At 41.9% G+C, this 15,972-nt stretch overlaps 1 protein-coding gene across 2 annotated transcripts in view; it reads left to right on the top strand.

Annotated features, from left to right (window-relative positions):
- LOC134207330 (monocarboxylate transporter 2) overlaps positions 1 to 15,972 on the top strand; it is a 119,691-nt gene that overhangs the window by 57,708 nt on the left and 46,011 nt on the right. The window contains exon 1 of one of the 2 annotated variants that reach the window (XM_062683050.1): positions 6,841 to 7,155. The exons of the other annotated variant lie outside the window; for it this stretch is intronic. The gene's annotated coding sequence lies outside the window, so the exon portion shown is untranslated. Of the gene's footprint in view, positions 1 to 6,840; positions 7,156 to 15,972 lie in introns of those variants that run through there. 2 annotated transcript variants of the gene reach the window in all.

Raw genomic sequence — 15,972 nt, forward strand, 5'->3', positions numbered from 1 at the left:
ACGCAAAAATTTCTTCACGCGTCATTTTTGTCTGGGTTTTGGTAAAAAAAAATCAAAATCCAGTTATACGATTACGATAGGCGCAATGGTGGTAATTCAGAAGAATGCCGTTTGGAGGCTGCATTCACCCTTGCCATCAAGATCAATCAAAATTTTAGCACCAGAATGATGACAAAAGTGACTACAATGACGATGAAGAGAGGGAGCGGCGTAGCGGTGGCGGCAGTTGTGCATCCGGTGATGGAAGCATTCTGTCTCGCAAAAATAACCTTATCTCGTGGATCCACCTTGATGCTCAGCAAACTGACGTCCGGATACAGCCTTCAAATACTTGTTATATGGAGTTATATGGACATTGAGGACAAGAGCGTTGTTCTGTTTGATAAAATTTCACCAAAGATTTAACACACTGGAATAACTGCTAAGATGAACCAGCTGCGGTAGTGATAGAAGCAGCCTTGAAAATCTTCACAGCCGCTAAATCAGTCACAATTGGGCATTGTGGTCTTGGATATCTTTGGTACGCCCCAAACTGGAGCTATTTTGAAAGCGGATGGATTCAACTGGTGAGCACGTTCCAAATCTAACTTTTTATTCTCTCATTGCTTCATAAATTTAAAAAAAATGAACACTAAATACGTACAGGGCATCGTTGCTGCCATTGCCGCGGATATTGTGGGAGTCCCAGGTATCCGGTTCACGCTTTAGTTAGCAACGGTGGCTCTTCTTGACCTTCTATTCCCTGAGTAGCTAGTACGAATAAGGGCGTCCATGTGAAGTTTTGCTGTACCTGTTATGGACAACTAGTACATCCTGTTCCCTACACTTCTTGAAGAAATGTTTCTTGCTTCAGAAGTGAATCCTTTTTGTAGTACTAGTCTTCGTAACAAAAAGGGCACCATTACGGACCATGAGATATGATCAAATTATTCGTAGTACTACTTGACAAACACCCCCAGCTGGGTGAGGGGTAGAGGATGACGCACACACACACACACAATAATAATTTTCTAGAGCGAAAAAAGCTGGGTACCGGTTACCCAGATTTTTTCGCTTGTACTGCTACCCAGATTTGAGTTAAGGTACCCGAACCCATATTAGAGTAACCACGGTTTTGCTGAATCTGGGTCATTTTGACATAATTTTGGGTAGGTTCAGGTTAGCGTGTGAGCCGTTTCTAGAACAACATTAGAAAATATCGTGAGAGGATTTCTGTACAAGGTTTCCACACAAGCTTTGAATTTTTTTTTGGGTGATAACAGTGGTGCAGGTGTAAGTAAGACAAATAAGACAAATATGATAAATAAGACAAATAAGGCAAATAAGACAAATATACAAATAAGACAAATAAGACAAATAGGAAAAATAAGACAAATAAGACAAATAAGATAGATGAGACTAAGCAGATAAATAAAGTAAGTTCCTCCAGAAATTCCTTCAGAAGTTCCTCCTGGAATTCCTTCGGAAGTTCCTCCAGGAATTTCTTCGGAAGTTCCTCCAGGAATTCCTTCGGAAGTTCCTCCAGGAATTCCGTCGGAAGTTCCTCCAGAAATTCCTTCGGTAGTTCCTCCAGGAATTTCTTCGGAAGTTCCTCCAGGAATTCCTCCGGAAGTTCCCTCAGGAATTCCTCCGGAAATTTCCCCAGGAATTCCTCCGGAAGTTCCCCCAGGAATTCCTCCGGTAGTTCCCCCAGGAATTCCTCCGGAAGTTCCCCCAGGAATTCCTCCGGAAGTTCCCCAGGAATTCCTCCGGAAGTCCCCCAGGAATTCCTCCGGAAGTTCCCCAGGAATTCCTCCGGAAGTTGCCCCAGGAATTCCTCCGGAAGTTCGACCAGGAAGTCCTCCGGAAGGTCCCCAGGAATTCCTCCGAGTTCCCAGGAATTCATCCGAAAGTTCCCTCAGGAATTCAGCCGAAAGTTCCCCCAGGAACTCCCCCGGAAGTTCCCCCAGGAATTCCTCCGGAAGTTCCCCCAGGAATTCCTCCGGAAGTTCCCCCAGGAATTCCTCCGGAAGTTCCCCCAGGAATTCCTCCGGAAGTTCCCCCAGGAATTCCTCCGGAAGTTCCTCAGGAATTCCTCCTCCGAAGTTCCTCCCAGGAATTCCTCCGGAAGTTCCCCCAGGAATTCCTCCGGAAGTTTCCTCAGGAATTCCTCCGGAAGTTCCTGGAATTCCTCGGAAGTTCCCAGGAATTCCTCCAGAGTTCTGAATTCCTCCTGAAGTTCCCCCGGGAATTCCTCCAGAAGTTCCCCCGGGAATTCCTCCAGAAGGAACTTCCGAAGGAATTCCTGGAGGAACTTCCGAAGGAATTCCTGGAGGAACATCCGAAGGAATTCCCGGAGGAACTTTCGAAGGAATTCCTGGAGGAACTTCCGAAGGAATTCCTGGAGGAACTTCGGAAGGATTTCCTGGGAAACTTCCGAAGGAATTCCTGGAGGAACCTCCGAAGGAATTCCTGGAGGAACTTCCGAAGGAATTCCTGGAGGAACTTCCGAAGGAATTCCTGGAGGAACTTCCGAAGGAATTCCTGGAGGAACTTCCGAAGGAATTCCTGGAGGAACTTCCGAAGGAATTCCTAGAGGAACTTTCGAAGGAATACCTGGAGGAACTTCCGAAGGAATTCCTGGAGGAACTTCCGAAGGAATTCCTGGAGGAACTTCCGAAGGAATTCCTGGAGGAACTTCCGAAGGAATTCCTGGAGGAACTTCCGAAGGAATTCCTGGAGGAACTTCCGAAGGAATTCCTGGGGGAACTTCCGAAGGAATTCCTGGGGGAACTTCCGAAGGAATTCCTGGGGGAACTTCCGAAGGAATTCCTGGGGGAACTTCCGAAGGAATTCCTGGGGGAACTTCCGAAGGAATTCCTGGAGGAACTTCCGAAGGAATTCCTGGAGGAACTTCCGAAGGAATTCCTGGAGGAACTTCCGAAGGAATTCCTGGAGGAACTTCCGAAGGAATTCCTGGAGGAACTTCCGAAGGAATTCCTGGAGGAACTTCCGAAGGAATTCCTGGAGGAACTTCCGAAGGAATTCCTGGAGGAACTTCCGAAGGAATTCCTGGAGGAACTTCCGAAGGAATTCCTGGAGGAACTTCCGAAGGAATTCCTGGAGGAACTTCCGAAGGAATTCCTGGAGGAACTTCCGAAGGAATTCCTGGAGGAACTTCCGAAGGAATTCCTGTAGGAACTTCCGAAGGAATTCCTGGAGGATCTTCCGAGGGAACTTCCGGAGGAACTTCCGGAAAAACTTCCGGAGGAATTCCTGGAGGAACTTCCGGAGGAACTTCCGGAGGAACTTCCGGAGGAACTTCCGGAGGAACTTCCGGAGGAACTTCCGGAGGAACTTCCGGAGGAACTCCCGGAGGAACTTCCGGAGGAACTTCCGGAGGAACTTCCGGAGGAACTTCCGGAGGAACTTCCGGAGGAACTTCCGGAGGAACTTCCGGAGGAACTTCCGGAGGAACTTCCGGAGGAACTTCCGGAGGAACTTCCGGAGGAACTTCCGGAGGAACTTCCGGAGGAACTTCCGGAGGAACTTCCGGAGGAACTTCCGGAGGAACTTCCGGAGGAACTTCCGGAGGAACTTCCGGAGGAACTTCCGGAGGAACTTCCGGAGGAACTTCCGGAGGAACTTCCGGAGGAACTTCCGGAGGAACTTCCGGAGGAACTTCCGGAGGAACTTCCGGAGGAACTTCCGGAGGAACTTCCGGAGGAACTTCCGGAGGAACTTCCGGAGGAACTTCCGGAGGAACTTCCGGAGGAACTTCCGGAGGAACTTCCGGAGGAACTTCCGGAGGAACTTCCGGAGGAACTTCCGGAGGAACTTCCGGAGGAACTTCCGGAGGAACTTCCGGAGGAACTTCCGGAGGAACTTCCGGAGGAACTTCCGGAGGAACTTCCGGAGGAACTTCCGGAGGAACTTCCGGAGGAACTTCCGGAGGAACTTCCGGAGGAACTTCCGGAGGAACTTCCGGAGGAACTTCCGGAGGAACTTCCGGAGGAACTTCCGGAGGATCTTCCGGAGGAACTTCCGGAGGAACTTCCGGAGGAACTTCTGGAGGAACTGCCGGAAGAATTACCGGAGGAACTTCTGAAGGAACTTCTGGAGGAATACCTGGAGGGACTTCCGTAGGAATTTGACTTGTTTATCTTATTTTCCTTATTTGTCTTAGTTGTCTTATTTGTTTTACTTGTCTTATTTGTCTTATTTGTCTTATTTATTATCAATTGTTTACCTCAACTCATTCCTATATTTGATTTAATTTAATATATTTGGTATCTTCGTGTTCACAAATAGAGATACGCTTTTTTCTAGTGTCACGCTAGATACAAAGTTGACGGACATCGCTCCTTTCCTGCCGTGCGCCACAAGAAAATATGCTGTTGGCAGCTCTCCCGAAATGGTAACTTGTGTATGGAATTTAAAAAACTTGGTTGAAGTGAAAAGAGCTTCCTGCAAAATTTATTGCGGTGACATATACTTTTTATTACATCAAAATGATCGTTGGAAAAATTCAAAACATTTGTCAGTTGGGTTTTGCGAAACTCGGTTCCTTTGTGCCTCAAATCATCGGGGAGAGGTACTGAGAAGCGAAAATTTCAGTTCTACAATAGTTCAGTATTTAGAGCTTAATTCAAATTTGGGAAATAGTAGGTCCATGAAATTTTGTAGGAACATTCCTTGATAAATTTCAAAGAGATTGTCAGTTGGGATAAGCGAAATTCGTTCCCAGTTCCGAGTTATAGACATTTTAGTACGAAAATAGCGCTCTACCGCGAGAGAGCTTCCCTCAGACCTTAACTCTGAAGCAAGCTGCGCTCTCGCACTAGACGTAACACTTGCGATTTCACCAGCAGCAGTCTTCTTCGATTTACGGGAACTGGTTTTGCTATCGGCTGCCTTTCTGGTCTTCTTAATCACATCAGTAGAAACGATCAAACTCGCACCGGTTCTTTGGTTTTGCCTCCCACCAGCTGATCGAAGAAGTCCACAGGGTTGACGTATCCACGGCTGGTTTTCGATGGTACCATCAACTTCCGCACATCTGTAATGGTACCAGGGGTGGCATTGCGCACCTTGACTCGAAACGCATGACAGCGAAAAAGCTGTCGAAAGGAGATGCGCAATGAGTCCCAGCAACTACAATCATCGCATGCCACCATGTCCTCCAGGTGGTCGGGGCAGATGCAGGCGGGGCAGTTCCGGTGCGCTTGTGGATCTTTAACTTATAAGGTCTTCATGCTGGAGGAACCCACGAAATTTTTATAGTTTGTCAACCCCGAGACTAACGAGAGTTTTATCATTCGGAGGAATCCACCCCTAATCCTTCATACATTTGACGAAAATTCTAGATTGCTCATAAATTTTGGCATTTTTGAAAATCTCGTGTAAATAGTAGCCCGACCTCAATGCAAACTACTCCTCACCTAGTTTATAAAGGCATCTAGTGATGTTCAAAAAGTTTATGAGGCATTTTCTTATGGAATGGTAGTGAACTATGCTAAATTATGTTGAGTAAACCGAATCTCACATTTTTTACGACACTACATTGGTAAAAGACAGGGTTCGTATCAATCTCAGGAGCACAGGATGCTCCCCCACGAAAATTTTCGGGGAGAAATCGCTTTTCGGGAAAAAAAACAGCCTGTAGAGTGATAACCATTTTTCGCTCACTTCGATTGCTGCCAAACGTTGGTTTGCTCTTTTTCTTTCATATTCGAGTCTTTTCGTGGCATCTACAAAGCAAATGCTAGTAGCTTATGTAGAACAAATAACTTAATGCTTTCATACAGATAGCGTGGTAGTGTGGCTAGAGTAAGCGCATACTTACCGGCTATTATTGTTACTATTCTGGGTTCGAATCCCGGCGTGGCAATACAATTTTATTTTGTAATTGTTCTGCGATAATTCTCACGAAAAGTGAGTAAGTGCGTTAAAGGTGTTGAAACGAAAAAGGATTTTCATCTAATAGGCAAGATTTTCGTTTATCATACAAGGCTAATTATTGTAGAGAAAGATTGATGGGTGAAAGATGACCCTCAACATAAACAACGAAAAAAGATTCACCCTTGGCCCGAGAAACGCTTGCTTTGGTCGCATTGAAACGAAAGGTTCAGACCCGTGTAAAAGATCAATAAAAGTATTTTGAAAATCGGCTGTGATGTAGCGATTTAAATTTTAAGTTTCCATCAAATGTGATCTCGGAATTCGTAGTGTTAATAAATATGTCTTCAAACCAAATCCGAAACTCCTCGCTCTCCTCCAAAATGCTACTCTATCAATGGATGCCACCTTTGCATCCCACATTTCCTCCGAATCTAAGTACCTACATATAAAAATGTATTTACGGCACTTCAACGTCAGCTGTTATTATAAAGTGGCTGCCTCGCAACAATATTCAACAAGTGCCCAATACGATAGCAAAAGTTTGCACGTGCTTCATCTGCTTACTAAAAACCACACATCCATTCTCTTCCCTGTCGGCCGGACTGATAACCACACATCGCCCGCCTCTTGATAGAGATGCTCTACTACCGCTGCTGGCTACTCAACATGCTGCTTCTGCTAGTCCAATCCACCAGACAAGCCATGCCTTCCAGCAGCGTGTCTCGAGAGCAGCTGCCCGCGCACCTCTCCTGCCAATCACAGCCTCAGCAGAAGCAACTGATAAGAACGCAACCACGTCGCCGCCACCACCACCGCCCGCTGCTGCCATCGTCAACGTGGAACGGAGAAGTGCCGGCTCCGGTGACCGGCGCGCGGACGTTGTCTCGATTAGCCCACAGAAGCTACTAACCAGCAGGCGGTATAGTTGCAGTAAGCCACTCTCCGGCCCCATCAGTATTCAATCAACGCTTGCTTCGATCAGTTCAGTTCGGGTCAGTTCGTTTGTTGTTGCCGCTCAGAACCGTAGCCGTACGTGGAAACGTGGGTTCGAACAACTTGTCTTTGGTGAGCAATCGAACGAGAGCCGATCGGCCCCGTATCGTCGGAAGGAAACCGGAAGAAAGAAAGTCAACAGAACAGTGACGAAAAGCGGCGGGTCGCGAACTTTTTTCGCACATTGTCCCAGTCAAAGTCGCAACGAGTAGCGACGCTTGTTTGGGTGTTGTATTACAGCAACACACTCTGCGGCATCGCACTGCCCCGGCGCCATCGAGTGTAAGTGTGAAACGATAAACAAAAGTGTGATTATTGCTGATACCTACTTGGGAAAGAACGTGATTCACGTTCGATTGTTCGGGGTGTACTAATTAGGAATGGGCGGGAGCGCGGTCGTTCTTGCGTATCAATCGTGTAAAGTGAGAACAGAAGCTCCGATCGTAAGCAACAGAGTTCTAATTTTCTTTGTGATGGCGATAACGAAAGAAATGCAGCAAGTCGTATGCATCATCGAAAGATCGTTTTATCATGCATTTCAACTACAACGGCTTGACGGCTAGAGAAAAAATAGATTTTTTTCAAAATTACAGAGATATGTAGTATTGACGGAATCGTCGATTCATGGAAATGTGGAGTTCTTGAACAGAAATTATATGGAAATGTGTTCGAATTTGCTTACATAAATCGGTGTCAAGGATAGAACATAGATTCATAGAATATTCATTGTATTTATTATTTGATGAATATGAGACATCATGAATCTATTTTGCGATCAAAAACAATATTTTGGCAAATAAGTTAGAACAATAAGATTGGATTAGTTCAGGCAAAACATTGCAAATCATGTGATCCTCAGAACGAAAATACTGATGAAATGATAGAATAGGGAAAGAGCCACCCCGGGACAAAACGCATTTTGGATATTCCGTCATATTTACCCTTTTTAGTATGGCCGTAACAAAACAAGACTTGAAATTATGTAGGTAAGACAGAAAAAGTGCCATAATAAAAGATGGGAAGGTTGGAAAAACCGAAATTTTCCACATTTTGATGAAACATCTAACATTTTGGTGAGGCAAAACGCCCTAGGCGGACTAACCTACAATGTACTACGCGTCTCCACGCACAATCTATACTAGAATGCTGACTCGCCGACGCGTGGTGCGTCGTTCCCAAAGAGCTGCCAGCTTGAAGGTGTTCTGCCTCATGAGTTTTCCGGCTACGAAATATAACCACTTTTTTGAAATGTGAATATTATCAATATGATTGAGATTTTTTACAATTTTTAAATGGCATCAGCTGGCAATATTGTTTAACTGTTGTATGAGGTAAAAATACCCATAAAAATCGATACAGCTAAGAATTTAGAGCAGTTTTTGCTTAGCTAGGTCATATTGCCCCTCATTCCTCTATTGATCTCATAGTTATATATCCGCTAAAATGAACAAAGTAGAATGTTCGTCATTAAGACATATTTTTGCACCAAATTTTGACTATTTGAACGACTTACCCGACTTGCTCGAAGGGTGTCAAATCAGAATCTTAAATTGGGAACCGTCACGAAATCATGTAAGATTTTGAACGTTAATAGCGCCTTTATTTGTTGATTGATTTTGGAGGTTTATATATGAATCGACTCAAAAACTCTCCAGCAGTTTGCCAATTTTATCTACTCAAGATTATTTACGATAAACTATTGAAAAAAAATCAATTCTTGTTATACCCAGTAAAAATTTCAGAACCAATCAATCCCGTTCATGTATTCCCAATAAGAACTTCAGAATGATGTAATTTACGGGCTTCATTCTTTTTGGGTATAAAAAGACCCATGTTTCGCGCTCGCGCGTCATTTTTGTTGGAGAATCCACGGTGATTGGATACGGAGAGCGTGCATGGAGATTGGAGAGCGGACAGTACGACGGCCGAGACGACGGCGTCGGCAGCGATCCTAGCCACGATGACGTTGCAACGCGTTGGTTCCTGCATGTGTTGCGTCGTCGGCATTAGCAGGGCTTTAGTGGCTCTGTGTTTGCTGCAGTTAGTAATTGGAAATGCACTTTACAGAAAATGAATCAATTTTTTCAGGACCACCAATTTATACAAATTGATCCGAGATGAATTTTGTTCAAAGTGCAAATCATAATCGGAGGGAGACGCTGCATACATTTATTTGCATGGATTTCACTGGTCACTGGTCAGTAACAGTCAACCAACTAAAATCATAATCTTGAGAGAAGATTTCACTTGACATGCAAATAGTTTTATCCAGGGACTCCCTCCGACGCGCGCTAGTGATTTTGCTACCGGCGGACACTTTCTGCCGTCACCAAGCGATTATAATTTGCCATTTTTAGAAAAATTGTCTCGACTCAAACTTTGCTTCTATGAAATTGTAGTTCTGAAAAGAATCGAATTATTTTTCATAATGCGCCTTTTCAATCACTAACAGCAACAAAACCAAATCTTTAGAGAAAAGTTCATTGGACTGCTACTGCTACTGATGCCATCCAGGCGAATAAATTTTTGTAGCGTCTCTGACGCGCGCTCTTGGTTCTACTATGGACGGCATTCTACTGTTTCCTTTTTTTTAACTAATTTTATTTGCTAATTATCTAATACATGCATTCATCTCTTAGACTAGGTGTTCCGTGTTTTCTTAACACTATCATCCTTATTTGCTATGTTACTTTTTAGTTATTATTAATACATTTCAATTGCCTCTGGCAGTTAGAATTTTTCCTCTGGTTGAATTGAACCATGTAGGAATTACAATGTTTTCAACTTAAACTAAACTTAACCTATTTTATACTAAGGGTACAAGGAGTCTAAAATTGGAAATTATTTTGTTGGACATTTGTTGCAATGTCTCAATATTAGAAATTCTATGAAGTTCATTGGTACTATACCACGGAGGCAACTTCAGAATCATTTTCAAAATTTTATTTTGAATCCTCTGGAGTGCCTTCTTTCTGGTATTGCAGCAACTAGTCCATATTGGCACAGCATACAACATGGCAGGTCTAAAAATGTGTTTGTAAATCAAAAGTTTGTTCTTAAGACAAAGTTTTGATTTTCTGTTTATAAGTGGATATAGACACTTAATATATTTGTTACATTTGGCTTGAAGGCCTTCAATGTGATTTTTAAAAGTTAATTTTTGATCTAGCAGAAGTCCCAAATATTTAGCTTCGCTAGACCAATTAATTGGAACCCCATTCATAGTGACAATATGTCTGCTAGAAGGTTTCAAATAAGAAGCTCTCGGCTTATGTGGGAAAAATGTACGCTGAGTCTTGGAAGCATTCAGGGAAATTTTCCATTTTCGCAAGTAAGTGGAGAAAATATCCAACTTTTTTGCAATCTACTACAAATGACACGAAGGATTTGCCCTTTGGCTGAAAGGCCCGTGTCATCTGCAAACACAAATTTTTGACACGCTCGTGGTAAATCAGGTAAGTCAGAAGTAAAAATGTTATACAATATGAGCCCCAGTATGCTGCCTTGGGGAACACCAGCTCTTACAGGTTATCTATCAGATTTAGAATTCTGATAGTTTACCTGCAGTGAGCGATCTGATAAATAATTTTGGATCAGTTTAATGATGTACAGAGGAAAATTAAAATTCATCAATTTTACAATCAAACCTTCATGCCAAACACTGTCAAATGCTTTCTCTATATCAAGAAGAGCAACTCCAGTCGAATATCCTTCAGATTTGTTGAGCCGAATTAAGTTCGTAACTCTTAATAACTGATGAGTGGTTGAATGCCCATGGCGAAAACCAAATTGCTCATCAGCAAAAATAGATTTGTCATTAATATGAACCATCATTCTATTTAAAATAATCTTTTCAAACAGTTTGCTTATTGAAGAAAGCAAACTGATTGGGCGATAACTAGAAGCCTCTGCTGGATTTTTGTCCGGCTTCAAAATTGGAACAACTTTGGCGTTTTTCCATTTATCTGGAAAGTATGCCAATTGAAAACATTTGTTAAATAAATTAACCAAAAAGGATAAAGAGCTCTCAGGAAGTTTTTTGATAAGTATGTAGAAAATACCATCATCACCCGGGGCTTTCATATTTTTAAATTTTCTAGTAATAGATCTCACTTCATCCAAATTAGTTCCCAACGAAGGGTCAAAGACATTATCTTGGTTGAGAATGTCTTCGAAGCTTTGTGTAACCTGATCCTCAATTGGACTAGTGAGACCTAGACTAAAATTATGGGCACTCTCGAACTGCTGAGCAAGTTTTTGAGCCTTTTCGCCATTTGTTAATAAAATTTTATTTCCCTCTTTAAGCGCTGGAATTGGCTTTTGAGGTTTTTTAAGAATTTTTGTTAATTTCCAAAAGGGTTTCGAACTGGGATCCAACTTTGAGACATTATTCTCAAAGTTGGTATTTCTCAGAATAGCGAAACGTTTTTTTAATTTCATTTTGCAAATCTCGCCAAATAACTTTCAACGCGGGATCGCGAGTTCTTTGGTATTGCCTTCTTCTCACATTTTTAAGACGGATCAGTAGCTGAAGATCGTCGTCAATAATAATGGAGTTGAATTTAATTTCACATTTAGGAATTGCAATGCCTCTGGCTTCGACAATTAAATTTGTCAAAGATACGAGAGCATTATCAATATCACTTTTGGTATCGAGAGGAATATCAACATCAAAATTCCTATCGATATACGTTTTATATAAATCCCAATCAGCTCTATGATAATTAAAAGTAGAGCTGATTGGATTATAAATGGCTTCTTGTGAGATTTCAAATGTCACAGGAAGATGATCAGAGTCAAAGTCAGCATGAGTTACCAATTGGCCACACAGCTGACTTGAATCCGTTAAAACTAAATCAATTGTAGAAGGATTTCGACTGGAAGAAAAACAAGTTGGTCCATTGGGATATTGAATAGTATAATATCCTGCAGAACAATCTCCAAATAAAATTTTACCATTGGAATTGCTTTGAGCATTATTCCATGAACGGTGTTTGGCATTGAAGTCACCAATTACGAAGAATTTTGATTTGTTGCGAGTCAGAATTTGAAGATCAGCTTTCAACAAATTCTTTTGCTGCCCATTGCATTGAGAAGGCAAGTAGGCTGCAATGAAGGAAAATTGTCCAAAATTTGTTTCAACAGAAACTCCCAAGGTTTCAAAAACTTTGGTTTCAAACGAAGAAAATAATTTATGTTTGATACGTCTATTAATGACAATGGCGACCCCACCACAGGCGCTGTCAAGACGATCATTTCTGTAGATAAAATAGTTTGGATTTCTTTTAATGGAGAGTCCTGGTTTTAAATACGTTTCAGTTATAATGGCAATATGCACATTATGAACTGAAAGGAAGTTGAATAATTCATCTTCCTTACCCTTTAGAGAGCGGGCATTCCAATTTAGAACTTTCACACAATTATTTGGATCCATTGAAACGGAGTCCGATAACAATTTTTTGTGTGTACTTTATACCAACCTGAACAGCTTCAGGAATGGTATTTGCTTTGAACATTGCATCAATCATGTGATGCAATTGTTCAGTTAAAAAATCAAAATCGGGCTACCTGAATCGGCAACATGACCATTATTTTCCGTTGGGACATGGGTATAAACCTCATTTTGAGAAGAGAAATTTTGTCTACCAGCAGCGATGTTTGCATACGTAGGTACATTGGAAAAATTGGAATTTACTGAAGTGCTTGCTACCCGTTAACGAGCGGCAAAATTTGTTTGTGAATTGTGGTGGGTATGAATTGCTCGACCGGTAACCGGTTTCGAAATTTGAGCGTTTGAAAAATTTCTACCCGTCGAATCTGGGATCCGATTGGAATTTTCCGTCATCAATTTTGCACGGGAATTCAAAACTTTTTTGCGTGAAGGGCATTCCCAGAAATTGGATTTATGATTGCCCCCACAATTAGCACATTTAAATTTATTGGAATCTTCTTTCACAGGACATGCGTCCTTGGCGTGAGAGGTTCCACCACAAATCATGCATTTAGCATCCATGTGACAATGTTTAGTTCCGTGACCCCACTTTTGGCACTTACGGCACTGAGTGGGGTTTTGGCCTGCGGAAATGTTCCCATGTAACACGGACATGAGACATAATACAGGCCTTTCCAAACTTTTCATATTATTTAGTTCACTTTTGTTAAAATGAACTAAATAAAATTCTTGAGAAATGCCCTCTGGGAAGTACCAGAGTGGGATTTCTTTTCCTCTTAATTACTCGTACCGGTGAAAAACCACGTAATTGAGAAATTCCCATTTTCAACTCATCAAGCGATCTATCATCACTGTGGCGACCTTTCAAGACGACTTTGAACAATCGCTCAGTTTTGTCGTCGTATGTAAAGAATTTTTGGCGCTTCTCAGTAAAATACTGAAGAAGATGTTTGCGATCGTCAAAAAATCCCGGCTAACCGCGGCAGTTACCCTTTCTGGCAATCTGAAATGAAACCTTGAAGATCACTCAAAATCTCATTCCTAAAGCCAGAAAACTCGGCAACAGATACCACAATCGGCGGAATCCTTTGCTTTTTCGCATGAATCGAATCACCTGGGCTAGATTCGATTTGCTCAATATCATCATTAATCAAATCGAACTGATTGCTCAGTTCGATAGGAGAAAAATTATTTCCGACATTAGAGTTTGAAGGAATATCTGAATTCTCCAGCTTCCTTCTATTTTTTCCGCGCTTTGGCAGGACGGTCTTGAAACCTTGTTTCTTAGAAGGAAGTGGAGAATTCTCTTCCTCTTGTTTTTATTAATACTCGTTGCTGAGCGTGGAGACGTGACCTTCTAAGAGGTTTTTTCCCAGAACGGTGTCCCTGCAGGATTACCACCGCTTGTCGGAATTTTACTTCCGCAAACGGGTCCAACGTAAAACGAAGGCACGGGTCCTTGCAAAGATCGTAACGGGATCAGTGGGTACAAATTGCGCTGAGAAGCACTGTTGAAATTAAAATAGCTTCGGGTAGTATTGAAAACTTCCTTCCGCAAAGAGAGAAAGAACCGCACAGCACGAAAGCACGATGTGGTCTGACTACTGTTTCCTAAATTCGTCTTGGCTTAACCTTCCCTTGCATAGAATGGTGGTCCTGAAAAAAACCGATTAATTTCCAATAATGCACCTTCCGAATCACTATCAGCAACGACTCAATAGTTTGGATTTGCAAATTTTCTTGTCTTAGCGGATTTTATTCCTACTTACGGCGTGGTACGTAGGGGAAGGTGGGGAGACTTGATCACCCCCTGTTTTATCGAGAACTGAAGTAATTTTGTTCTAGCGTATTTTTTAGTATAGATCCTCTAGACAAATAACCTTTATGTGGTGAGTTATGTTTTGAATTGACAACCTTATTTATTCTGCAGGGCGGTGCGTATGTTTTGACCTTCCTAAAGATTTTTTATTGGCAACGCAAAAATTTGAACAACTTTTTATGACAATGGCCAAATGCTTTCGTTTTTTCACAGCACAAAGCCATAAATCTCGGGTACTTATTCAAAAGGACGTATGTGATTTTGTAAACAAAGATTCAAACGTCGATTTGTCCAATCTGATAGTACTCCCACGCAAACAATCACCACAGACAGGTAGGGGAAGTCTTCGGCTACCTGTTGGTTATGTTGGTTTGCGTGGGAGTGTCATCAGATCGGACAAATCGACGATTGAATCTTTGTTTACAAAATCACATACGTCCTTTTGAATAAGTACCCGAGAAATATACTTAATACTTCCGTTACCAACCTCCCTTTTGAAAACGAAAATAAAAATCTTTTTGGCTGTAACTTTTTTTTTCTTTTGACATTTTTTTTGCAACTTTCACCAAAAGAAGCAGAATTTATTCAAGTTTTAGGTTCCCTACAACTGGCCACTTTATATCGGATTTATTCCGAATTTAAAATGGGTGTTAGCTTTTGGCCATATGCCAGAACACATACTTCGAAAATGACTATTTTTGATATTTTGAAGAGAAACGACGCATAAACTATACCAAATTTGATCAGGAATTTGATCGGTCCGAAATATGGCCTGTATTCCGGAATCCGGACGTTCCGCCGGAACCTGTTACGGGGTCACTTTACGGAAATAGGCGAATACCATCATGCGACCCATCAAACTTCGTGATTTCAAAAGTTAAGGTATTCTAATGTAGTTTTGTACTTCCGGGACCGTATTTTAACCGATTGGAACCGGTAAACTTATTTGCCAAGTACCGGTTCAAAGGTCAATTTAGGGAAATAAGCAAACCCCATCATGCGGCATATCAAATTTCATGATTTCAAGAGTCATGACATTCTATGGTAGTGACTGGGGTTTAATAACCGTGGAAACTTATTTGTTGTTTTAATTGGCTTTTTTCGGTGACAATTGAATCAAAACAGCAATTCAGCGTTAAGCGTTTCGGCTTACTACGCTTCAGCCATCATCATAAGCCTAAAATCACATTTATTACAATTTTCACAATCAAACAATAATTCACACAAAATACACTTACTAGGGACACGGCAGGTATTTTCGTCTGTTCGTCATAGTCTCGAAAACCAATAAAAGAGACGCTTTTTTGTAAAACTCTTACATACCAAATCGTAAGCTCAGGAGAAACGTTCTGCTATAGTGGAGTTCTAGCAACTGTACGTTGCTTTCGTTGGCTTTAGCCCCTACGACGAAGGACGGAAATACCTGCCGTGTCCCTACTAGCTGGCAACCTCCTAGCTGTTCAGTCAAACAAACAACTATTTTTCTTTCTTTCCTTTCTCGCTAATCTCTACCACTCAAATCACGACCCATCGATTACGTAATTTTTCTCACTCTCAGTCATTCGTTCGTTATCTCCTCTCAGGCACTCTTCTCAATTCCGCCAATAGACCGTTGTAGGTTGTATCAAATATACCACACTCCGGTTGACCGTATGCGCCTTGCCTTGTTTTTTTTTTATTTGAAATACTTCCGCAATTGTTCTGCTCGCCTGGTCTTGTATTCGATTCAAAATTTTAGTTTTATTGAAGTCGAATACATGTCCCTCTTCCATGAAGTGGACTGCCAACCCCGATCGCGGATTTCTGTTTTTGCAGTCATTCCTGTGTT

Source organism: Armigeres subalbatus, chromosome 1 (genome assembly GCF_024139115.2).
Source record: "Armigeres subalbatus isolate Guangzhou_Male chromosome 1, GZ_Asu_2, whole genome shotgun sequence".
NCBI classification, from domain to species: domain Eukaryota; kingdom Metazoa; phylum Arthropoda; class Insecta; order Diptera; family Culicidae; genus Armigeres; species Armigeres subalbatus.